A 26,122-nucleotide genomic window follows, 5' to 3' on the forward strand; every position below is an offset into this window, starting at 1 on the left:
GAGGGCATTTTCACAGAGACCTGAATGAAGTAAGGGAGTTAACCAGGTAGATATCTGCGAGAAGAGTACTTCAGGTTCAGGGAACACCAAATATCCATTGTATGGATTTTGATTTTTATTCTGAGTAGATGCAGAATTACAGGAGTGTTTTAAATCAGAAGAGAAACCTCGTTTGGCTTCCATTTATTAAAGGTTTGCATTGGTTGCTGTATGGAGAACCAACCGTGTGTGTACAGTGGAGAGGCTGGGGGTGAGGCAAAGGAGGCTCATCCAGGAAAGAGATGAAAAGGGTTCAAAATTAAATTCCACTGACTAATCAGAAAGGCTTCAGAAACATAATTTTCTTAATCAACATTTATAATTTTTCACATAGCTGCAATTTTTGGACATAAAACATCCATCATTTCGATGAAATTTTATGTTCAGCTAGCTAGCAATTACTTTTGTTTCTTTTAAATTTAAATTGCATTTTTTAAGATCTAGGTAAAACAATCATACAGTTAAAAGTATAAAAAAAATAAGCAGAGAAAAGTTACCTCTTAGATTCAGCAACCAGTTGTTAACACTTTCTTGTGTATCCTGCCAGGGATTGTTTACATGCCTATCAAGCAAATGTATACATTTATGTGTATTTTTTCTTTCTTTTATTTGTACACAAGTGACTACACATTACATATGCTGTTCTGCACTTTGCCTTTTCTATTTAGCAACAGGCTTTAGAGATATTTCATATGAGTAATTAAAAAGTTTTCTAATTTTTTAAAGCGGTTATGTATATTTATTTTATTATTGTGTGGTAGCTACAGGGCAAAACTCCTTCTGCTTGAGAAAAGCAGAGGGAAAAGTAAAGGGGACTTTGTCTTGCACCTTAGGTATTAGCATGGCCACAGAGGGGTAGAGCACCAAGTGTACTCTTGGGGTCCCCAGATCCAGGACTGGACTCTTGGATAGCATTTCTGGACCTGCCTTGTGCCAGAGGGGGAGCCCACTGCCTTTAAGGGTGAGTCCCAGGCCAGGCAGTATTCATGACAAGCTGACTTAAGAGACCCTGGGCCTTAAGGGAACACTGACAGAAATCTGGCAGTATCCCTCTTGGCCTGAGGTGGTGGTGGTATGAGGTAAGGCTCCTCTGCTTTTGGAAATGGGAAGGAAGAACTGTATTTTGTGGTTTGAGCGCCAGCTCACCCTCAATACAATAGAACACCAGGTAGACTTCTAAGGCTTTTTACTCTAGTACCCAACTGACAGATGTCACTTCTGGACCCACCTGGGAACTGGGCGACCTCACTGCCCTAAACAGAAGAAAACAGGCCTGGTTGGCTTTGCCACCTGCTTGTTGTAAAGTCCCAGGGCCTTGAGTGAACATAGGCAGTAGCCATGGAGTGGTTGCAACAGGCAGGCCTTAAGTGAGACCCAGTGCTGTGCTGGCTTTAGGTCTCACCCAGCAGTCATAGTGGTAGTGGCCACAGGGGTGCTTGTCACTCTATCCTCTAGCTTTAGGTGGCTTAGAATGGAGAGAGATCCTATATGTTTGGGAGAAATTAAGGGAAAAGGACAAGTCTCTGCTTGGTAATCCAGAGAATTTTTCCAGATCCTGTCCAAGACCATCAAGGTGGTGCCTCTGTGAGTCTGCAAGTACCGCAGCGTTACAGGGATTGGGGTGCCCCTAAAGCAGATTCAGCTTAGATCACAATACCCAAGTCCTTTCAAATATCTGCAAAGCCTTCCCAAGAAGGACAGCTACAAATAAGCCCAGACAGTGAAGACTACCTAAATACCTAACTCTTCAATGCCCAAAGAACATCTACTAGCATCGACACTATCCAGGAAACTATGACTTCACCAAATGAACTAAATAAGACATCAGGCACCAATCCTAGAAAAACAGTTTCAGACAGAGAATTCAAAATAACTGTGTTGAGGAAACATAAAGAAATTCAAGATAACACAGAGAAGGAATTCAGAATTATATTAGATAAATTTAACAGAGAGATTGAAATAATTAAAAAGAATCAAGCAGAAATTCTGGAGCTGAAAAACGCAATTGACATCCTGAAGAATTCATCAGATTTCTTTAATAGCAGAATTGATGAAGCAGAAGAAAGAACTAGTGACCTTGGAAACAGGCTATTTGAAAATACATGGAGAGAGGAGACAGCAGAAAAAAGAAAAAAAAAAAACAACAACAATGAAGTATACCTACAGGATCTAAAAACAAAGCCTTGAATGGGCAAATCTAAGAGTTATTGACCTTAAAGAGGAGGTAAAAAAAAGAGATAGGGATAGAAAGTTTATGCAAAGACATAGTAACAGAGAATTTCCCAAACATAGAGAAAGATATCAATATCCAAGTACAAGAAGGTTTAGAACACCAAGTAGATTTAACCCAAAAAGACTACCTCAAGGTACTTAATAATCAAAGCCCCAAAGGTTAAAAATAAAGAAAAGATTCTAAAAGCAACAAGAGAAAATAAACAAATCACATACAATAGAGCTCCAATACATCTGCCAGCAGACTTTTCAGTGGAAATCTTAAAGGCTAGGAAAGAGTGGCATGACATATTTATAGAACTGAAGGAAAAAAATCTTTTATCCTAGAATTGTATATCTGACAAAAATATCCTTCAAACGTGAAGGAGAGGCCAGGAGTGGTGGCTCATGCCTGTAATCTCAGCATTTTGGGAGGCTGAGGCAGATGGATCACTTGAGGCCAGGTGTTCAAGACCAGCCTGGCCAACATGGCAAAATTTTGTCTCTACTGAAAACACAAAAATTAGCTGGGTGTAGTGGTGCACGCTGTAATCTCAGCTACTTGAGAGGCTGAGGCACAAGAATCACTTGAACCTGGGAGGCAGAGGTTGCAGTGAGCCGAGATCACACCACTGCATTCTAGCCTGGGCAACAGAGTGAGAGTCTGTCTCAAAAACAAACAAACAAACAAACAAACAGAGGAACAAAGACTTTCCCAGACAAACAAAAACTAAGGTATTTCATCAAGATCAGACCTATTCTGTAAGAAATGCTAAAGAGAGTATGTCAATCAGAAAGAAAAGGACATTGATGAACAATAAATAATCATGTAAGGTACAAAACTCACTTGTAACAGTAAATACACAGAAAAACACAGAATAAGATAACACCGTAACTGTGGTATGTAAACTACTGTTAGCCTAAGTAGAAAGACTTAGCAATGAATCAATGAAAAATAACAGCTACAACAACTTTTCAAGACATAGTACAATAAGATAGAAACAAAAAGTTAAAAAGTGGGGGGATAAATTAAGACATTAAGTTTTTTTTTATTAGTTTTCTTTTTGCTTGTATGTTTATGCAAATAGAGTTAAGTTCTCATCAGATTAAAATAATAGGTTATAAGATACTATTTGCAAACCTAATGGTAAACTCAAACCAAAAAAAAAAAAAAAAATGAATATACAAAAAAATAAAAAGGAAGAAACTAAATCATATCACCAGAGAAAACTGCCTTCGCTAAAGGAACACAAAAAGGAAAGAAAGAAGGAAGGAAGACAAGACCATAAAACAACTAGAAAATAAATAACAAAAATGGTAGGAGTAAGTCCTTACTTATCAATAACATTGAATGTAAATACACTAAACTCTCCAATCCAAAGACATAGACTGGCTGAATGGATGAAGAAACAAGACCCATTGATCAGCTGGCTGTAAAAAACACACTTCACCTGTAAAGACACACAGATTGAAAATTAAGGGATGTAGAAAGATATTCCACACTAATGGAAACCAAAAAAGTAGTAGGAGTTGCTATATCTTATATCAGAAAAAATAGATTTCAAGACAAAAACTGTAAGAGACTATACAGTGATAAAGGGGTCAATTCAGCAAAATAATATAATAATTTTAATATACATGCACCCAACATGGGAGCACCCAGAAATATAAAGAAAATGTTATTAGAGCTAAAGAGAGAGGCCCCGATACAATAATACCTGGAGACTTCAACACCCCACTTTCAGCACTGGGCTGATCTTTCAGACAGAAAATCAACAAAGAAACATCAGACTTAATCTATACTATAGACCAAGTGGACCTGTTAGATATTTATAGAACATTTAATCTAATGGCTGTAGAATACATATTCTTTTCCTCAACACATGGCTCATTCTCAAGAATAGACCATAAAAAACTACATATAACAAGCCTACATATATACCAAATGGACCTATTAGATATTTACAGAACATTTAATCTAATGGCTGTAGAATACATATTCTTTTCCTCAACACATGGATCATTCTCAAGAACAGACAAAAAACAACAACAACAACAACAAAAAAAAACTCATATAGCAAGCACTAAAACATAAAAAAATAATTGAAATAATTTCAAGCATCTTCTCTGACCACAATGGAATAAAACTAGAAATTCATAACAAAAGGAATTTTGGAAACTATACAAATATATGGAAATTAAGCAATATGTTCCCGAATGATGAGTGGTTCAATGAACAAAATTAAATTTTGGAAACTATACAAATATATGGAAATTAAGCAATATGTTCCCGAATGATGAGTGGTTCAATGAACAAATTAAGAAGAAAATGAAAAAATTTCTTGAAACAAATGATAATGGAAACACAACATACCCAAACCTATGGGATACTGCAAAAGCGGTACTAAGAGAGAAGTTAATAGTTATAAGTGCCTACATCAAAAAAGAGAAAAACTTCAAATAAACCATCTAATGATGAATCTTAAAGAAACAGAGAAGCAAGAGCACCAAACCCAAATTTTGTAGAAAAAAAAAGAATAGAGCAGAAATAAATAAAATTGATATGAAAAACAAACACGAAAAATCAATGAAACAAAAATTTGGCTTTGAAAAATGTTACACAAAATTAACAAATGTTTAGCCATACTAAGAAAAAAAGACAAAAGATCCAAATAAGTAAAATCAGAAATGAAAAAGGAGACATTACGACTGATTCTGCAGAAACTTAAAGGGTCTTTAGTGGAGGGAGGAGACCACCCCTCATATTGTCTTATGCCCAATTTCTGCCTCCAAAGAAAGAAAAAGTAAAAACTAAAAGGCAGAAATGAAATCCACAGGTAGACAGCCTGGCGCCACACCCTGGGCCTGGTACTTAAAGATCAACCCCTGACCTAATCGGTTATGTTATCTATAGATTACAGACATTGTATAGAAAAGCACTGTGAAAATCCCCATCCTGTTTTGTTCTGATCTAATTACTGGTGCATGCAGCCCCCAGTCACGTACCCCCTGCTTACTCAATTGATCACGACCCTCTCATGTGCACCCCCTTAGAACTGTGAGCACTTAAAAGGGACAGGAATTGCTCACTCGTGGAGCTCGGCTCTTGAGACAAGAGTCTTGCTGATGCTCCCGGCCAAATAAACCCCTTCCTTCTTTAACTCAGTGTCAGAGGAGTTTTGTCTGTGGCTCGTCCTGCTACAGTGGCTACTATAAGAAACTATAAACCAATAAATTAGAAAATCTAGAAAAAATGTAAAAATTATTAGATACATACTAACTACTAATGTTGAACCAGGAAAAACTCCCAAATCTAAAGAGACCAATAACAAGTAATGAGATAGAAACTGTAACAAAAAGCCCCCCAGTAAAGAAAAGCCTAGGACCTGATAGCTTCACTAATGGATTCTACCAAACATTGGAAGAACCAATATTAATCCTACTCAAATTATTTCAAAAAATAGAGGAGGAGGGAATACTCCAAACTCTTTCTACAAGGCCAGTATTACACATTACAAAGACATAAAAAAAAAAAAAAAAAAAAAAAAACTGCGTGCAAATATCTCTGGTGTATATCAATGCAAAAATCCTCAATAAAATACTTGGAAACTGAATTAGACAATACATTAGAAAGATCATTCATCATGACAAGTGGGATTCATCCCTGGGATGCAAGGATGATTTGACATACACAAATCAATCAATGTGATATATCAACAGGATGAAGGATTAGAACCATATGATCATTTCAATAGATGTTAAAAAAGCATTTGAAAAATTCAACATCCCTTCATGATAAAAACCTGAAGAAAAGAGAGGATAGAAGGAACATACCTAATAATAAAAGCCATATACTATAGACCCACAGCTAGTATTATACTGAATGGGGAGAAACTGAAACTTTCCTCTAGGATCTGGAACACGACAAAGATGCCCACCGTTACCACTGTTATTTAACATAGTACTTGAAGTCCTAGCTAGAGTGATCAGACAAGAGAATGATATAAAGGACCTCCAAATTGGAAAGAAAAATGTCAAATTATCCTTATTTGCAGATAATATTATATTATATTTGTAAATACTTAAAGACTCCACACATAAAAACCTATTAGAACTGATAAAAAAATTCAGTAAAGTTGCAGAATACAAAATTAACATACAAAAATCTGTAGCATTTTTATATGTGAACAGTGAACAATGTGAAAAAGATATAAAAAAGTAATCCCATTTACAGTAGCCACACATAAAATTAAATATCTAAGAATTAACCAAAGAAGTGAAAGATCTTTACAAAGAAAACTGTAAAATTGATGGAAAAAATTGAAAAGGACACAAAAAATGAAAGGATATTCCATGTTAACGGAATGGAAGAATCAATATTATTAAATTGTCCATACTACACAAAGCAATCTACAGATTCAATGCAATGACATTTTTCACAGAAATAAAAGAAAAACTATCCTAAAATTTATATGGAATCACAAAAGACCCAGAATCACCAAAGGCATCCTATGCCAAAAGAACAAAACCGGAGGAATCACATTATCTGACTACAAATTATACTACAGAGCTGTTACTGGCATAAAAGCAGATACATAGACTAATGTGACAGACTAGAGAACCCAGAAACAAACTCAGATACCTCAGTGAACTCATTTTTAACAAAGGTGCCAATAACATACACCAGGTAAAAGGGAATCTCTTCAATAAATGGTGTTGGGGAAACTGGATATCCATATGCAGAAGAATGAAACTAAACCCCTATCTCTTGCCATATACAAAAATGAAATAAAAATGGATTAAACACTTAAATCTAAGACCTCAAACTATAAAACTGCTACAAGACTAACAATGGGAAAATCTCCAGGACACTGGTCTTGGCAAAGATTTGTTGAACAATACCCCACAAGCACAGGCAACTAAAGCAAAAATGGACAAATGGGATCACAACAAGTTAAGCTTCTGCACAGAAAAAACAATCAATAAAGTGAAGAGATAACCCATAGAATGGGATAAAAAATCTGCAAACTACCTATCTGACAAGGGATTAATAACTAGAATACATAAGGAGCTCAAACAACTCTATAGGAAGAAATCAAATAACCCAACCAAAAAATAAGCAAAATATTTGAATAGACATTTCTCAAAAGAAGACTTACAAATGGCAAAGAGGCATATGAAAAGGTGCTCAACATCACTGATCATCAGAGAAATGCAAATCAAAATTATAATGAGATAGCATCTCACCCCAGTTAAAATGGCTTATATCCAAAAGACAGGCAATAACAAATGCTGGTAAGGATGTAGAGAAAAGGGAACCCTTGTACACTGTTGGTGGGAATGCAAATTAGTATAGCCACTATGGAGAACAGTTTGCAGGCTACTGAGAAACTAAAAATTGAGCTACCATACGATCCAGCAATCCCATTTCTGGGTATATACCCCAAAGGAAGGAAATCAGTACATCATAGAGATATCTGCACTCCTATGTTTGTTGCAGCACTCTTTACAATAGCTACGATTTGGGAGCAATGTAAGTGTCCATCAACTGATGAATGGGTGAAGAAAATGTGGGACATATACACAATGCAGTACTATTCAGCCATTAAAAAGAATAAGGCCCAGTCATTTGGAACAACATGGATGGATTATGTTAAGTAAAATAAGGCAGTCACAGAAAGACAAACATCACATGTTCTTACTTATTTGTGGAATCTAAAAATGAAAACAATTGAAGTCATGGACACAGAGAGTAGAAGGATGGTTGCCAGAGGCTGGGAAGGGTAGTGGGGAGCTGGGAGAGAGGTGAGGGATGGTTAATAGGTACCAAAAATAAAAAATACAAAGAATTAATAAGACCTAGTGTTTGACAACCTGATATGGTGACTATAGTTAATAATAACTTAATTGTACATTTTAAAATTACTTAAAAGTATAATCGTATTGTTTGTAACTCAAAGGATAAATGCTTAAGGGGATAGCTACTCCATTCTCCACAATGTGCTTATTTCACGTTGCATGCCCATATCAAAACTTCTCATGTACCTCATAAATTTATACACCTACTATATACTTTCAAAATAAAATAAAAGCAAATAAATAATTTTTATACAAATGAACAATAATTTATTCAATAATCCCTTATCGGTGGATATATAGGTTGTTTCCAAAGCTGTGCTATCAGTCATGATACAAAGTTGGCATTAGATCCTGAGTGTCCTGCTGGATTTGGGACTTGTGTGGGGCCTATAGCCCCTTTGTGTTTTGGCCAAGTACTCCATTTTGGAATGGCAACATTTATCCAATTCCTGTACCTCCACTGTATCTTAAAAATAACTAACTTGTTTTTTATTTGACAGGCTTATAGGTGGAAGGGACTTGCCTTGTCTCAGGTGAGACTATGGACTTCGGGAGACTGTTGGGAAGGCATGATTGTGCTTTGAAATGTGAGAAGGAGATGAGATTTGTCAGGGCCCAGGGGAGGAATAATATGGTTTGGCTCTTTGTCCCCACCCAAATCTCATGTTGAATTGTAATTTCCAGTGTTGGAGGAGGGGCCTGATGGGAGGTGATTGAATCTTGGGGGCAGACTTCTCCTTTGCTGTTCTTATGATAGAGTTCTCATGAGATCTGGTTGTTTGAAAGTCTGTAACACCTCCCCTTTCTCTTTCTCTCTCCTGCCATCCATGTGAAGATGTGCTTGCTTCCCCTTTGCCTTCTGCCATGATTGTAAGTTTCCCGAGGCCTCCCCAGAAGCAGAAGCCTGCACAGCCTGCAGAACCACTAGGTGATTAATCCTCTTTTCTTCATAAATTGCCCAGTCTCAGGTATGTCTTCATAGCAGTATGAGAATGGACTAATGTACTTTGCATCTGTTGAAAGAACCAAATCCAGGGAGTGTCTTCATTGCCACATTCTACCTTCACCCCCACATGCAATCCATCACCAAGTCCAGTAGATTTTATTTCCTAAATATTTATCTACTCAAGCTGATTCTTTAGATCTCTACCACAACAATTTTGGTTCAAACTACCATCATCTTTTGTTTCAACTCTTGCAAAGCCCACTTAGTGACCACACAAAGGCTCTTTTTGCTCTCTCACAATCTGTTCTCCACCTGGAAGCCACAGTGATATTTTCAAAACATAAATATAATCATGCCATTTCTGTGCAAAAAATCCACAATGCCTTTTCACTGTTTTTAGTTTAAAATCTAAAATCATCATATTCAAGACTTGTATGGCTTACCCCTTACGTAACTCAAGTTTTGTTTCATTTCTCTTTTTTGTTCTCTGAGAAAGTGAAAGACAGTGTGGCGGAATTATAAGGATAGTGCTTTCCTTCTGCACACGCCTAGAGTATGATCCTTTTCCTCTTTCCCTACTTAACTCCTATTCTTCCTTCAGAATCCAGTCCAAACATTGGGAAGCCTTCCATGATCCTCCAGACTAGATCACATCCAAACTCTTGGGTTCTTCCCTTCATAGCACTTCTCAAAATGTAAGTTAATTATACATTGATATAATAATGTGATTAATGTCTGCCTTCTTCCACCAGACAATAACCTCCATTAATACTTGTACCTGTAAGATTTTTGTTCTTCACTCTATTTCTTGCACATAGCACATTGACTGGAACATTGTAGCCATTTGATAAATACTGATTACATGGATGAACGAACGAATAAGTGAATGGAGAAAGAAACTATTACTTGTAACACAAATAATGGTAGAGGAAGAAAAAGTAATTAGAGTTGACTTTAAACTTTCAGACCCAAATGATATGGCAAATGTCAAAACAAATTTCAGGAAGGTGCATTTATGGTGGTTGGGGGAAATATTGCAGAGAAAAATGAGGACTTAGTTCGGGCCTTTAAGCTGCTAATGAGAAACTTAGTGGAGGGGTTCCACAAACGATTGAAAATGTAAGTGGCAGTTGAGAAAAGTGGCCAAGGCTGGAGACAATCACTTGGAAACCATCTGCTAAGATGATGGCTGGTAGATGAAACTTTGGAAATGGACGAGGTTCCTGAGGAATTAATTAGTGAGAGGAGAAAATCTATTTGAGGAAAGAATCTTGAGAAATAGCTATAATTTAATAGGTAGAATGAAGATTATAAGTCAGCACATAATATAGAAAAAGGGCCACCAGAAAAGTTGGATAAACAAGAGGGTAATAAGACACAGAGGACAAGGGAAGTAAAAACTTCAAAGGAAAAATAATTTTAAAATACACACAACTGTTAAAAAGAAAGTTTTATGGATGTACAACATCTTAAGTGTGCTAAAATACTTTTCTGTAATTTCAAAGCAACCTCATGAAATTACTGGGAAATAATATGAGGTCCTCGTGACCTGGAAGAAAGTTTGATAATGCTGCACTGCAAGTGCAGAAGTAGCCATGTTTGTGTAAAATAGTTTGTTTAGTCTGTTGCTTCAGAGAAAATTATAGCACCTTGCCCATAATGTCAAAGAATTGAAGAATACAGAGCCATAGAAAGAACATGGCAGCCAAAAAGGCTATAAACACAACGTCAGATTATAAAAATGACCCTGACTTCAATAATAAAATAGTGACAAATACCTACCATTTATTATTTGCCATGTACCAGGCATAGAGGTAAGCACTTTACATGCCGTACTTCATTTAACTCTCACAAAATCATTTGAGGTAAGTATTATTAACCTGAGTTTACAGACACTCCAGAAAGCTAAGTAATTGTTCAGTATCACACTACCAGAAATGGAAGATCCTGGATTCAAATGCAGAATTAAAAGATTGGGCTCTTAACCACTACACCATAGGGCCCCCCAACATGATAGAAACCCAGGTCCAAACAGCCTTTATAGTGGAAGATCCAAAACAGAACAGACTCTTCCCTGTTAATCACTCTGGTAAAAGACGATCTTCATTTCCTTAGAGTGGATGATCTGGAGGTGAAAACAGCCTTGGGAATATGACCTTATGTGACCCACATAAGATACAATTTTCACTGTAGAAAACAGATTAAGTAATTCTCAATGATTCCTTAGGTTGTCGTAAGTTAAAGATCCCTGTTAGAATCATTTATTTATTCAAGAAATATTTATGTACTGTGCTAGGCACCAGGTAGATAGCAATGGACAAAACAGACCCAGTCTGTGTTCTTACAGAACCAACAACAATCGTGTGTGTGTAGGGAACAGACATTAAATAAAAGTTACCTAGAGATACTTTTACTAACTGATACATGTCATAGAGTTTACAGAATGCTATCAAATTATTATTGCGAGTGGAGTTAGTTTGGAATATGGAATCTAGAAAACCCCCTCTGAAGAAGAGGCATTTAAGGTGAGACTCGAAAGAGGAGTTTTGAACTAGACCAAAACTGGCAGGGGCAAAAGTAGCTTGGCAGATTTATGGAAATAAAAGCCCTTGTGGCTGAAGCATGTCAAGCAATGAGGCAGGAGCCCAGAGCGGGGCATGACTGGTTAGGAACCTGGATTTTGAGGATGCTAGGTGACTAACATTGAGAATTTTGGTATTAAGAGTGGCTACAACCAAATGAGCACCTTTTACTAATCTTACTCCTACTCAGATTCCTGAGTTAATTCTGCCTAGATGACACACACACATACACACACACACACCCTACCAAAAATAGCCACATGCTACACCAATTGATCACATAGGCTACACAACTATTACTGGAAGTACAGAAGTGAAGCAAAGGTCATTGACTGGCACGATGTTTTGGGTCTGGCTGCTTGACTAGTCTCAGTATATAATGATCAGATTTACAACAGACCAATGGCTCAATTATCTGGAAAATAATTCTTATATACAATGGTTCAATCACTTATTCATCAAAATAGACACATAATAGGTCAGAACACATAACCAGTGATTTATTGATCATTCAGCTAATTTGATCAGTGTAAATAACTAAACTGGATAACTTAGACCTCAAAACAATATTTGCTTGGTTTGGAATGTGAATCTAAATATTATCTTGGTTAAACACTTCACCTGAAAGAGAATGTTAACCAAGTAACAAAAATATTCATTTTCTTTAAAAAAGGCAATAGTATTAGATATTACTGAATGATCATAATTTCAGAAAAAGCTCATTCATGTGGACTAATTTAGATAAAGGGCATAATGAAATGGTAAAAAAAAGTTCAAAAAGTAGAACATTTTTTGCAGAAATGCAACTGTTACCAAAGATCCAAAGATTCTTAAATGGTTTGTTAAAATATGTGTATGATATATATATAGATGTGTGTGTATATATGTGTGTGTGTCTACATATATATATATATATATATTTTTTTTTTTTTTTGAGACAGGATCTTGTTCTGCCACCCAGCCTGCAGTGCAGTGGTGTGATCATGGCTCACTGTAGTCTTGACCTCCTGGGCTCAAAGCAATCTTCCCACCTCAGCCTCCCAAGTAGCTGGGACTACATGCCACCAGGCTCCGCTAATTTTTGTATTTTTTATAGAGATGGGGTTTTGCCATGTTGCCCAGGCTGGCCTGGAACTGTTGGGCTCAAGTGATCTTCCCATCTCAGCTTCCCAAAGTGTTGGGAAGACAGGCAGGAGTTACTGTGCCTGGTAGGAATTATTTTGTATCATATCATTGCTCGTGTTTTAATTAGTGCCCTTGAGTGCTTAAGTAGGATTGAAAAAGTGGTTCTGCTGGTACTCTAAATCTCTATGTTTCAACCTCCTTTGCCACAATCATTTGCATTATCTTTGAAGAAATAATTTGGTCCAACAAAAGTACAATTTGCCTATACCTGAATGATCACAAATCCCTAATTAATGTAGTCCAATTTAATAAGAATTTACTGCATTTATGAAAATGAAAACTTATGCAAAAGACGATTATTCAATGTTTAAATCTCTAGAAAGCTAGCTTATAAAGAATGTCTCACATATTCAATTTTTATATTTTTATATCTACATCTGCAAAGTCAGTAATTCTATTCTATTTTACAAATACAGGCATTTGTCATTTGTCCAACATTTACAGATTTTAATGAATAGCCCCTTCTATAGCTGTCTGTGTAAATGTTTAAATCTTAAAAAGAGATTGTTAGTATTTTTAGTTTAGCAGTGTATATAGGACATTTTGTTGACCTAAACAATTTAAATTACAAAACTATAACAACCTAACTATTCCTTTAGTGAATCTAGCCTTTTCCATTCCTCTTAAATGATATAAGAAAGGGCCAAAAAAATTCATGACATATAAAAATAAATCATCACAGAAAAGGGTTCCATAGCTGTCCCTCATATTATAGAATGTTATTTCTTTCCAGGGAAAAACTGAGTAATCAATCACCTTTAGCTCACAGTTGAGAGATAATGAAAATTACTTTCAGAGAACATTCAGTGAGAATTGTTGAAGATAAAAAGGAAACTATTTGGTGATTAAAAGTTAGCACTACATATCTCCTGTGCTATATCTAACATGTATTTAAAGCAGAACTAGAATTCCTATTAATTGAATAACAAATGTCAGTGGTATACTGAAGATAGGGCTATGGGACAGTTCACTTCAGGTGCAGGAAATAGGGTTTGCATTTGTTTAAAAACAATTAAAAAACTGACCAAAAATCAGGCTACTTTTTATCATCATAACATACTGGTAGTTTTTAACAAATAATAAAATAGTCTTCTCTGAAAAATAGTTTTTTATTGGTCTAAGTTTTAAATAAACAACGCTGTGGTTGCAATTGAGTTTTAATAATATATATATAAGCTTAAAATGAGAGCTTTTTAAAATTTTTAAATTAACTACATGGAAGTTAATAAAGAGAGCTTGTAGTTACATGATGGAACTTCCAATTCACAGTGACTCCTCTACATCCATTCAGTATATGAGTAAGTTCCTAATGGTGAGGAATCCTTCAAGCTTGTTTTAGATGCAGTTCAAGTTTGCAAACCTTGTGCCACTCAGATTCTTGCATTTAATAGTTGCTTTGAAATCAATAATGACAGTATAGTGAATTTAAAGGCAAAGAAACAAAACTTCAGAATTTCAATTCTTTCATTTTGTGATTACTTGGAATTTTTGTGTTTTAGACTTAAGTGAGACAGTGGCAACTGTAAGGTGTATTAACTTATTTGGTAAATATAAATTGTAGCCCATACATAAAATATTTTACTGATTTTGGCTGGTAGCATTAAAATGGAAATGTATGCTTCTTTTAAAGTTATTATGTGCTTTAAAAATAAGAAATAAATGAAAATGTTACATCACTGGTATAATTAATAGTTACCTAAACTCTATATTGCATAATTTTGATTGTATTAAAATTCACTTATTTGTTACCATAATGGTATTATTAATTACTGTGATAGACTAATATATAAGTTTTTCTCCATTTATAAAATACATTAATGTAACACAAAGATTAACTATTTACCTTTTTCTCTTTTGTGCACTGGTAATATTTAGTGGCATAGTACTATATTCAAACTTTAATTTAAAAAAAAGTTTATGAGTTTCTTTGTGGCTACTGTTATTAGTCATGTAATTTCACAATTATTTCTGAAAATGCCCTTTTCCTAGAGAGGAGGGAGTATTAAAAATTACCTGCAATGGGAGTGTCAGATATGTTAGGTATACAACTGATAAAGTAATGAAATTATTATTTATTAGAACTGAAACACATTTTCTAATCTGAAGGAAGCACAAATTCATGAGTTGAATCATATTCTCAGCCCCCAGAGTAAGAGCCTTAACAGGGTCATACATTCTCAGGGGTCCTTGTCCTTGATCTGGTTTCTAAGTAGTGAACCCAACATTTGCTCTCTATGAGCCCTAGAATGCAGAACTAAAGTGAGAGAAATAAAGACAAAGGTTTCTTCTCATTTTTTAAAAAAAGACTTAAGTAAGATGGAGTATTAATAACAAAAAGTGATTAAATCCTAGAACATGTTGCCAAAGGAAGCTGTGGAACATTCATCCTGTGAGAAGGGAAGATTCAGCCACATCTCTTAAGTGATCATGGTTCCAGATATACAAAATTTTACATAGTTTTAGGGAGTCCACTGGCCCCCTGCAGCCTATTCATAGCCCATATCCTCAACAAGCCCCGATTTAGCTCTAATATTTTATGTCCTCAATTCCCTCTCCTTTAAATCCTGATCATCTCTCAAGTCTTTCTCAGTTTACCTCTACCAGGAATCTTTGGGCAAATACAAAGATAACATATAGAGAATACCTAGTACAGGGCCTGGCAGAAGAGAAGGCATTAATCAAATGATAGCTTTCCACGTGTGTGATTGTTCTATCCCATGTGCTGTCTCCATTACTAAATTTATAATTAAATTTATATTACTGTATTAACATCATGTAGTTCAGCAGTGTTTATAATTGTATTAGTTTTATTTCCCTAGCTGGTTAGGTATAGGAGGGTATTTCTCAGATCTTCCTTTCAAGGCAGGAACTACTTTGATTCTCTTTTCCTAACTCTCTGTTCAAGTTCACTGCTTTTTTACTCTCCTTAAATAACTCATGTTAACCAGCTACAGTACTTTGCCAACAACATCTTCTTAGCTTGAAATGTTAAAATTGGTTAAGGTCATACTTCCTCATATGCCATTTCCACCTCCACCCCATCCCCAAGCCACATATCATAAAGTTCCTTACAGTCAGTCAGACTGTCCCAAAAAACTGCTCTTTATGCTGACCCGCCACAACTAAAGTTATCTGGCTTCCACGGCAAAATGCTGTCACTTCATTTAAAGAGCTGCTTGAGAGATGAGAGTGGCTAAAGGGTATCTCTTCTGCAGAATGTTCTAAACGGTATTAAATTGGTCTCTTACTTGAAAGTAGTGTAGTAAACTTATTTTTTTGTTCCATTCAGCTTCACTTGTGTTTTTGTCTTAAATTATAAAAATTATAGCCACTTGCCTGCTCAACCATACTGAATAAAAGAAAGCTACAGCAAACCAAGTATGTCTTAAATAAAGCCTGAATTTAAACTTAAAACCAACAACTAATCGTTTTGGAAGGCTACAGGTGTTCCAATTCTACCTGTTTTTAATTGTATGTTGAATACATTTTCAGCTGAAGAATCCAAAACCACAAATATCTAATGAAACATCTTACTGTTAAGGATTCTGCAACCAATCTTCACTAAAGAAATCCATACCAAGCGAAGAAGGAAAATACACAAACCCTCAACAGTCTTTTTCCAACCCCCAAGTGGCAAGACAACTTTTGGATGAGAAAGATCACTGACAAAATGACTTAAAAATCCTTCCAGGAATCTTTTACTTTTGACTAAAAAAGTTATTAACACAGGAATTTTACACAGGAAAAAAGAAAACTCACAGTATTTTTAAAGTGGTTATTAATGTTTGATCAGCAAACTAATATTTAATGGAAATGAACCAAAGCTTGCAGTTTTGATGGTGAATCATGGATACTTAATTATTTTCTGTTGAGACTGTATTATGATAAGTGAGGGTGAGTATTGGTACTTTCCTAGTAACGTTCATATTTTCTTTTCTTCATAACATCATATTAGGCTGATCACCAATTCTGAATATCATTGAACACATATAAATAATAAAAATGACATGTCATGTTAGACATCTATGTATTTAAAGAAAAGTCAAAAAAATTGAATGATGTGTATTATCTATTTCCTCATTAGTTAAAAATAGGATTTGATGAACCTTTATGAGTCATCATAATCGCTTTTTTTTTTTTTTCTCTCTCTTTTTGAGACAGAGTCTTGCTCTGTCGCTCAGGCTAGAGTGTAGTGGCACGATCCGGGCTCACTGCAAGCTCCACCTCCCGGGCTCCTGCCATTCTCCTGCCTTAGCCTCCCGAGTAGCTGGGACTACAGGCACCTGCCACCATGCCTGGTTAATTTTTTTGTATGTTTAGTAGAGACGGGGTTTCACCGTGTTAACGAGGATGGTCTCCATCTCCTGACCTCGTGATCCATCACAATCACTTTTTTAAACTTCACATTTAACCTAGTCTTTCCTTTTTTTGCAGTGACAAACTTAATATCAGTCCTAAATTATCCAAATATCCGTTTATAATAAGGTAATGCTGATAAAGGCTGTGATTTTTTAAATAATATTATAGTGCTACTTTGGAAACAAGTTTACATTTAATAAGTGACTACTATATGCTTCAAAAAAGATGACTGAACTTTGTTATGAGCGTGTTAAACAGCCGCTATTGAATGAAACTTTTAGCACAATATGTCCCTGCTCCCTGTAATCATGTTATATTTCTGTCATATTGAAGCAAAAATGTTCATCATTTTGTCAGCTGTGTCTGCAAAGCAGAGAATTACCTTCCCAAGTTCCTGAGATTTATGCTTTTAATTACTTCCTATCTGCTTCACTACTCTTCAAACCTAAGAATCAATATGAATAGTCTTATTTATGGCAAAAATGTAAAATGTTTGACAAAAGCAGGCTATCATTTTCTAGATTTCCATTTGATGCTATTGATTCTCTCTATTTTCAGTATCATTTTTCTTGACAGAATCAGTTGGTTTTTTCAAACTTACAATATTATTCATTTATTCAACAATTTGTACTGTTGAACAGCAGATGTAAAGTTTGCAACTAGCTTTTTGGTTCTTAACACAGCAATGAGATTTTTCACTACTGTGGTTATCTCTTTCTTTAATCATCTGCTACAGAGTTCACTTTATATGTGACTTTCTCCAAATCCCCTTATCACAAAGTCACTTTTCTGTGAGGGTCAACTTCCTTGGCTTATTTAGGTTTTGCATGGGAGGCTACTATTTATAAAGGTGAAATCTAATAGCTTAGGCACTAGTATTCTTGAACATACACACACACATATACACACGCACTCCTTATATGAAATTGTGTATATATAATCTAGAATTATATAAATATGCTACAAGTTTATACACTAAAGAAGCTGCTATCTTAAGGGATTTCAAGAGAAATACAGTTGATGTGTATGTGTGGCATGCAGTGAATATGTATATATACGTGTGTGTGTATATATATGTGAATGTTTATATATGTGAATGTGCTATCTATATGTTAATATATGTGAAGCTGCTATCTATCTTAAGGGCTTTCAAGAGAAATGCAGAAGATGTGTATGTGTGGCAGGCAGTGAATGTGTATATATGTGTGTGTGTATATATAGGTGAATGTTTATATATGTGACTATACATATATATAAGTGAATGTATAATATATACATGAAAGTGAATATTCAAAGTTTTTTTGACAAACACATTAGGGTAAAGTACCATCAACTATAGAGTGTCTGAATATTCAGAAAATATGAGGTAAATTTATTTTTTAACTAGTATGTTGGTTTGAGTTTCAAATAACATGCTCAATATATTTTTAACCTTCCAAAGGCCTTTTTAAGTAAAATACCTCTAGATTTAAAATAATGTATCCAGTTTTTAAGCTAAAAAAGCTTAATAAAGAAATTACAAATGTCCAAGAAAGACAGGGGAAATTACATTTGTTGTATTTTTGTGCCAGAAACATAGGAACAAGTGATAAAGGAGAGGAGCTGGAGGAGAGAGAAGAGAAAATTGAGTAGAGAAGAAAGGAAGAAGAAATGTGATAGTTTAGAAGAAAACACAGGGGAAGAGAAACATGTAACATGCAGATAGAATTTCTAGAGCTAAAAGCAAGCACCAGGCAGTCAATAGCAAAATGTGGAATCCCCTAGGAGAATGCTACATAATGACAAATAAAAAGCTTGATACTTCAGAAAACCCAAGAGGGTACCCTTGCAGCTGTGTGCCTCTTTTGCTTTTGCTGGAAGGGACATCTTCAAACATAGTGTCTAATGGGGTTCCTGTTTCCCAGTTGATCTGATTTCTCAGAAAAAAACACAGCTGCTGCAGGGACTTGCTGCCTCGTGGCAGCTGGTGGAGAGAGGTGGAGTTCGGTCTGGTGGCAAAGGAAGATGCAAAATCAGCCAACAGCACGTGGAAAGGGAGTTATGTGGAACCCAAAGTTGTGGCTTCCTTCCTCATCTCTTGACTGCTGAGGTCTCTGCTGGGTGACAGAGAATGCCAAGGTCTCTAGCAGAGACAGCACTAAGGCCTTCTAAATGGCAGATGGTAGATAGGGAAGTTTGTTCATGCAAGACAAATACAAGTTTATATTGTATTTTATTAACTGCTAAAGAAATCAGGAAATTGGAATAAAATTAAAACCAAAGAAGAGACATAGGCAGAAAGACCCAGGAGGGCATAACCTAAATGGTCTTATCCAAATGAAAACTGCTAAGATGACAAAGACACAAAATGCACAGTGAGGTGGTATTATGGATATATCAATTGCACACTAACTGTAGCACATGGGAGTTGAGGGAGGTCATTGAACCACTGCAGTTTCTGAAATTTCAGAGATTTATAGTAAAGAGTAACACAGTCAGGTCACCCACAGAAATGTTTACACAAGTGATTGATTACCCTACCATTTTTTTTTTTTTTTTTTTGAAACGGAGTCTCGCTCTGTTGCCCAGGCTGGAGTGTAGTGGTGCTAGCTCGGCTCACTGCAAGCTCCGCCTCCTGGGTTCATGCCATTCTCCTGCCTCAGCCTCCCGAGTAACTGGGACTACAGTTGCCCACCACCATGCCCAGCTAATTTTTTGTATTTTTTAGTAGAGACAGGGTTTCACCATGTTAGCCAGGATATTCTCGATCTCCTGACCTCATGATCTGCCCGCCTCAGCCTTCCAAAGTGCTGGGATTACAGGCGTTACCCTACCATTTTAACTTCAACCCTTAATTTTCTGTCCATTTGTACTTAATCATTCTAATGTAAATAAATGAAATGGCATGAGGTTGTCACCTTAGGTCTTCAGACATGAGAAAATAGGGCACAGCAAAAAGAACAGAAGGCTAAAATGAGATATAGGGATATTCGATAACCTAAAACCAAAAAACAAAATAAAAAACATCAACAGATCACAAACTTAGAGGTACCATAAAAAATAAAATATAAACTATAAGTGATTCAATGTTTGTGATGTCATTCAAAGATAATAATGTAAATTTGAAAAATCAAATGGCCTAGCTCCAAATGAGTAATAAAAGCCTATGGGGTCAACATTTAGGGACAATGTATCTCACGCTTAATTACTTGTGGTACTAATGCTGAGTACCAACATTTCAGGGTCAACTTCTGACTTAGAGTATATAAAACTTGACTAAAAAGATCACCATGCTTTCATTTTGATTTGCCTATAAGGCATAAAAGACTCAGAAATACATTAAGGGTATTTATAATAAACTGTATTCTGAGATCAATATTAATAATAATAATATAATCTCTGTTTTTAAATATTTAAGAGAATCAAGTTGCCCTGTTTTGTGTAAGAATCTGTTTAAGAATTTGATTTTGATTCAATTTTGTATAAAGATTTGATTTTGTGTAAGAATCATTCTTTCATCCTTCTGCTACTATCCTCCAAGGAATTGAAACTAATATGTAAATTAGAAATTATTTGGAATCTGCCAATTTCAACTTAGCCAAAATGAGATAAACGTTAGTCTCAAAAAATTTTCTGAAGTGTACGTAAGCTCATTTCCCTGGCAAAGCTTAACTCTGGAAATGGCATTTTCCAGCTAAAAGATAAAGATTCAGATTTAGCCTTATCAATTTATGACCATACTGCAGTTGCAGTATACTGAGTTACTGGAGAATAAAGAAACATTCAGGGTTAAAACAGCCTCATTCAGCTTAGGTATACCTTGTGAGGAAAAAGGTGGTCAGGAAGAAAGTAGGGCTTGAGTTGATACACACATTTGTGCAAATGTCTGGGACTCAGTTGGAAAGCATATTATTCCTGGACTACAATGCCTGCTCCCTGGCAAAGTTAATGGTGTTAATTTGTAAAGGTTCATTTGGGAAATGTTTGTGATTAATGCTTGCTCATTTACATAACTGTGTATTGTGTAAATAAAGCTGTAGCATTTTGCTTTTCAACAGGGTAGTTCTACTGAGATGATAAAAGCTGGACAAAGGGAGGTACAGGACACTTAAACTAGGTCATATTGAATTTTAATGCATGAAGTCGACTGGTACATTTTATATGGATAATGAAGAACTGCAAAATGCAGTCTGTTTACTGTGCATCTGCCTTCCAGATTTTTCAATAAACGTATTTTCTATACTGAAGAGTAAAGCCAATTTCAGTCTCAGGCTGATTTAGAAATGTTATTAAAAAATAAGGATGAGCATCTTTTTAATTCTTACATTAAAATGTAAATAGGGTAATTATAAAATAATAAACTATCTCCCAAATAAAAAATGCTCAGCTTCAGAGCTTGGTTATGCAGATTATAGCACCATTACTAAACACTGAGAACATGTATATGTCACATTTGTGAATTTGCCATCCAGACTTTGTGGCTTTACTGCCCAGAGTCTAAGAATGACTCAGAAATCTAATTTCTTTCTTTATTATCAATGGAACGTTGGAGCTATAGCAAGGAGGCTGCTGGTCATGTGTTTATGTGTGCACATATGTCCACGCCCCTATTAGTAAGTACAAAGAAAATGGCTGACATCAAATGGAGCTCAAGACAAAGGTGGATGTACTCCTGGAGTAATTCTGGGGCTCGAAAGAAATTCTTATGCCTTCCATAACCCAACCCATCATACAAATAAAAAACAGAACTCATAGTCATTCTTTCTGGGTCTTAGCTGTTGATTTATAAGATGGAGGTGTTTATATCCTATTCTCCTGACAGAGATACCATGGAAATGATTATTAATTATAGAACTTCAATGGTCCTTCCAAAGATCATGTGGTTCATTTTAGGCCATATTGTAGAGATTAGCAAAGTGTTTATCATACAGGAAAAGTTTAGTAAATGCTTAGGAAATGAGTAAACTTATGTGAGGCAACATAATATAAGAGGAAGAGCTGTGGATTTAGAGGCAAGAGATTCAGACTTACGTTCTAGCTCTGCCATTTATTGACTGAAAATCTAGGAGATATCAAAATATGGAAACCAATCTAAGTGTCACCCTGTAAGGGATGAGTTAAACTATGAAACATCCACAAATAAACTACTGTATTAGTTTTCTGTTGCTTTCAGAGCAAATTTTGATAAACTTAGTGGCTTAAAAACTTATTATCTTATAGTTCTGAAGGTCAGGAGTCTGGCATGGATCTCACTGGGCTAACATCAAGATGTCAGCAGGGCTGCATTCCTTCTGGAGGCTTTAAGGGAAAATCTATTTCTTTGTCTTTTCCAGCTTCTAGAGGCTGCCCACATTCCTTAGCTGGTGGCTCCTTCCTTCCCTTACAAAGCCAGCAATGGTCAGTGGACTCCTTGTCAGATGGCATCACTCTGACTGCTTCTTCCACCTCACTCTTCTACTTTTAAAGACCTTACGGTTACCTTGGGACCACAGGATGATCCAGAACAATTCTTTTATCATGAGGTCAGAATATTAGCTCCCTTAATTCCATCCACTACCTTAATTCCCCTTTGCTATGCAAGATATATTAACAGGTTCCAGAAAGTAGGATATGGGCATATTTGCCTATCATATCTATAAAAGGAGTACAGGAGCTCTCTATGTTCTGATAGAAAAAATTCTCCAGCATATATTGTTACATAAAAAAATGAAGGCAAAGAAGAGTGTCAATAGTATGCTACTATTTACATAGAAAAGGGAAGAAATAAGAATATGTAGTCATACTTAGTTATATTTGCATAAGCAAAACCTGAAAAGATATGCAAAAAATATTAAAGTGATTACAAACAGGGAATGACATGGAGGTTGGGAAGATGAGGAAAGGGATAGTTTTTTCAATGTGTGTGTGTGTGTGTGTGTTTTTTTTTTTTTTTTTTTGAGATGGAGTTTTGCTCTCGTTGCCCAGGCTAGAGTGCAATGGCACAATCTCAACTCACTGCAACCTTCCGCACCGGGGTTCAAGTGATTCTCCTGCCTCAGCCTCCCAAGTAGCTGGGATTACAGGCATGCGCCATCACGACTGGCTAATTTTGTATTTTTAGTAGAGACAGGGTTTCACCATGTTGGTCAGGCTGGTCTCAAACTCCTAAACTCAAGTGATCTACCCCTCTCAGCCTTCCAAAGTGCTGGGATTACAGGCATAAGCCATTGCACCCAGCCTCAATATGTTTTTTAATATTATCATGGTTTGGACTATAAATATGTTATTTTTTAATTTGAGAGATTCATAATTGTCCCTAAGCCCCTATTATTCAGTCAGTGTTCAACATCTCTTATTCTGAAGAATCTATCCATCATCAACCTTGTTATTTTACTCTTCTTAAATTAACTCATCTAAATAGGTAAATCCTTATTTGTCAGTGGCTTTAAACCAAGCAGTTCTCTAACATTACATTAATGGACTTCATAAAATTAGGCACCTTTTGCACGATTTTTGCAATTTCATTCTGAAATCTATTATTTGCATTGTATTGAGAGATGTTTTCAAGCATCTGGTCTTTTGACAGTGAGAATGCCAGTGTTAAAGATGCAGCATGTCTTTAGGTGGGCATTTGTTTTGTAAGTGGTCAGATAAGTAGTAAACATTTTCATGTCATATTTACATAACAACAGACTTTAATTTCTCTGTATAACTCTAAAAATTTGAATAATAACTGAGCAATACTGTAAAATGTACTTGAATCTATTTCTGTATTTGTTATTGTGTCTATTCTTATAAAAGTCTTATACTTTCATTCTAGTAGTAAAATTGTAGCTTAATATATTTAGTAGTTATATCACTATCATAAATTAGTCTTCTATTTATAAAATATTTTGTGGCTCGTATCATTAATTTTTTCTGGTTAGATTTACTAAGGTATACTCTACATATAGTAAATTTTTTTTTTTTTTTTAGGTGTTCAGCTTAATGAATTTTGAAGAACAAAGATTGTCATGTAAACATCACAACAATAAAGTTACAGAATATTTTCATCATTCCAAAAGGTTCCTACATTTCCATTTGTGGTCAATTCCCTAACTTAACCCTCAGTCCCTGTTAACCACTGATCTGACTATCCCCATAGTTTCATCATCTGCAGAAAGTTATCCAAGTGTAATCATATGGCATATAGTCTTTGTGTTTTACTTCTCTCAGCATACTGCCTTTGAGATTCATCCATGTTGTAGCATGTATCACTACTTACTTTTTACTTTTACTTTATTTCTATTTACTTTTATTTCTTTATTTCCATTGTATGGCTTTAACATAGTTTGTTTATTCACCAGTTGATGGACATTTGGATCAATTCCAGTTTTGGGCAATTATAAATGAAATTACTTTAAGCTGCACATATGGATAAATATATGTTTTCATTTGCCTTGGGGATATACTTAGAAGTGGGATTGCTGGGTCATATGGGAAATGCATGTATAACTTTATAAAGTTTCTTATTAATAACTGCCAAATTGTTTTCAAAAAACATTTTGTATTCTCACTAACAGTGTATGAGAGGTCCAGTTGCTCCTCATCCTAGCCATTTGATCCTATCAATTTGTTTAATTTTCACCGTTCTAATAGGTGTAGTGGTATCTGATTTTGGTTTTAATTTGTATTTCCTTAATCATTAAACATGTTGAGCATTTTTAAATGTGCTTATTCATCATTCATATTTCTTCTTTGGTAAAGTGCCTGCTAAAATTGTTTTCCCATTTTATCATTTATTATTGAGTTATAAGTTATTTACATATTTGTATGCAATTTCTTAAGCAGGTACAAATATTTTCTAGCAGTCTATAGCTTGTTTTTTCATTTTCTTAATAGTGTAACAGTGTTTCTGAAGAGTAGAAGTTTTAAATTTTGATGAAGTCCAATATATCAATATTCACACTTTTTATTTTCTAAGAAATCTTTGCCTAATGCAAAGCCAAATAGATTTTCTACTGTTTTCATCTAGAAGTTTAATAGTTTTTTAAAGTTTCTATTTTATGAATGATCCTATTGAACTTTTATGTTTTGTATCAGGTAGCAGTCAAGGCGTTTTTTGAATTTACATATGAATATACTTCTTCTAGCACTATTTGTTGAAAAGATTAGGCTTTCTTCATTGAATTCACTCTGCAACTTTGTTGAAAATCAACTGACTATATTGGTGCAAGTCTATTTCTGGACTCTGTTCTGTTCCATTGATCCATGTGTCTACCATTCTTTCACCAATTTCACAGTCTTGATTATTGTAGATTTTAGAGTAAGTATTAAAATCAGGAAGCATTAAGTCTTCAAAATGTGTCCTTTAAAAAATGTTTTGGCTGTTCTAGGGCTTTTCTTTTCTATGTATATTTAAGAAACAGCTTGCCATTTTCTACAATAAAAAAGCATTTTGGGATTTTGATCAGGATTGTGCTGGATCTATAGATCAATTTGGGGGAGAACTGACATCTTAACAATATTAAGACTTCAAATGAATTAACACTGTGTATTTCTCAGTTTATTTAGGTACATTTTGATTCCTGAACAGGAAGTTTTATGATGTACCAAAAAATTCGTTGGACTTTTGATTAAAATTATACTAAATATAATTTTATAAATCATGATAAACATCTCTTTTCCAATGACTATTTTTTATTATGCTTCCTATGTAGAATTATCAAAACATAATTTAATGGTATATGCAAACAAAAGTGATTATTATTTTAGTATTTCTAAACAACATTAATTCTGTAACAACCTCTTTGCAAAATGGCTACAGGGGTCAAGTAACTCAGGAAATACCACATATTATACGCAGCCTTCAGATTCTGATTTACATCGGTCATTGGCTTTACTTGGTAATTGGATATTGTAAATATTCTAATATTGTTTATTTTGCTTTCCTGTTATTTTGTCTATAAATTTGAAAACCCATTTTCATAAAAGAGAGTGATTT

The 26,122-nt window shown here is 35.1% G+C and overlaps 1 protein-coding gene across 5 annotated transcripts in view; it reads right to left on the reverse strand.

Moving 5' to 3' along the window:
- ZNF385B (zinc finger protein 385B) overlaps positions 1-26,122 on the reverse strand; it is a 415,712-nt gene that overhangs the window by 50,238 nt on the left and 339,352 nt on the right. The gene's annotated exons all lie outside the window — the stretch shown is intronic.

Source organism: Chlorocebus sabaeus, chromosome 10 (genome assembly GCF_047675955.1).
Source record: "Chlorocebus sabaeus isolate Y175 chromosome 10, mChlSab1.0.hap1, whole genome shotgun sequence".
In the NCBI taxonomy this organism is placed as follows: domain Eukaryota; kingdom Metazoa; phylum Chordata; class Mammalia; order Primates; family Cercopithecidae; genus Chlorocebus; species Chlorocebus sabaeus.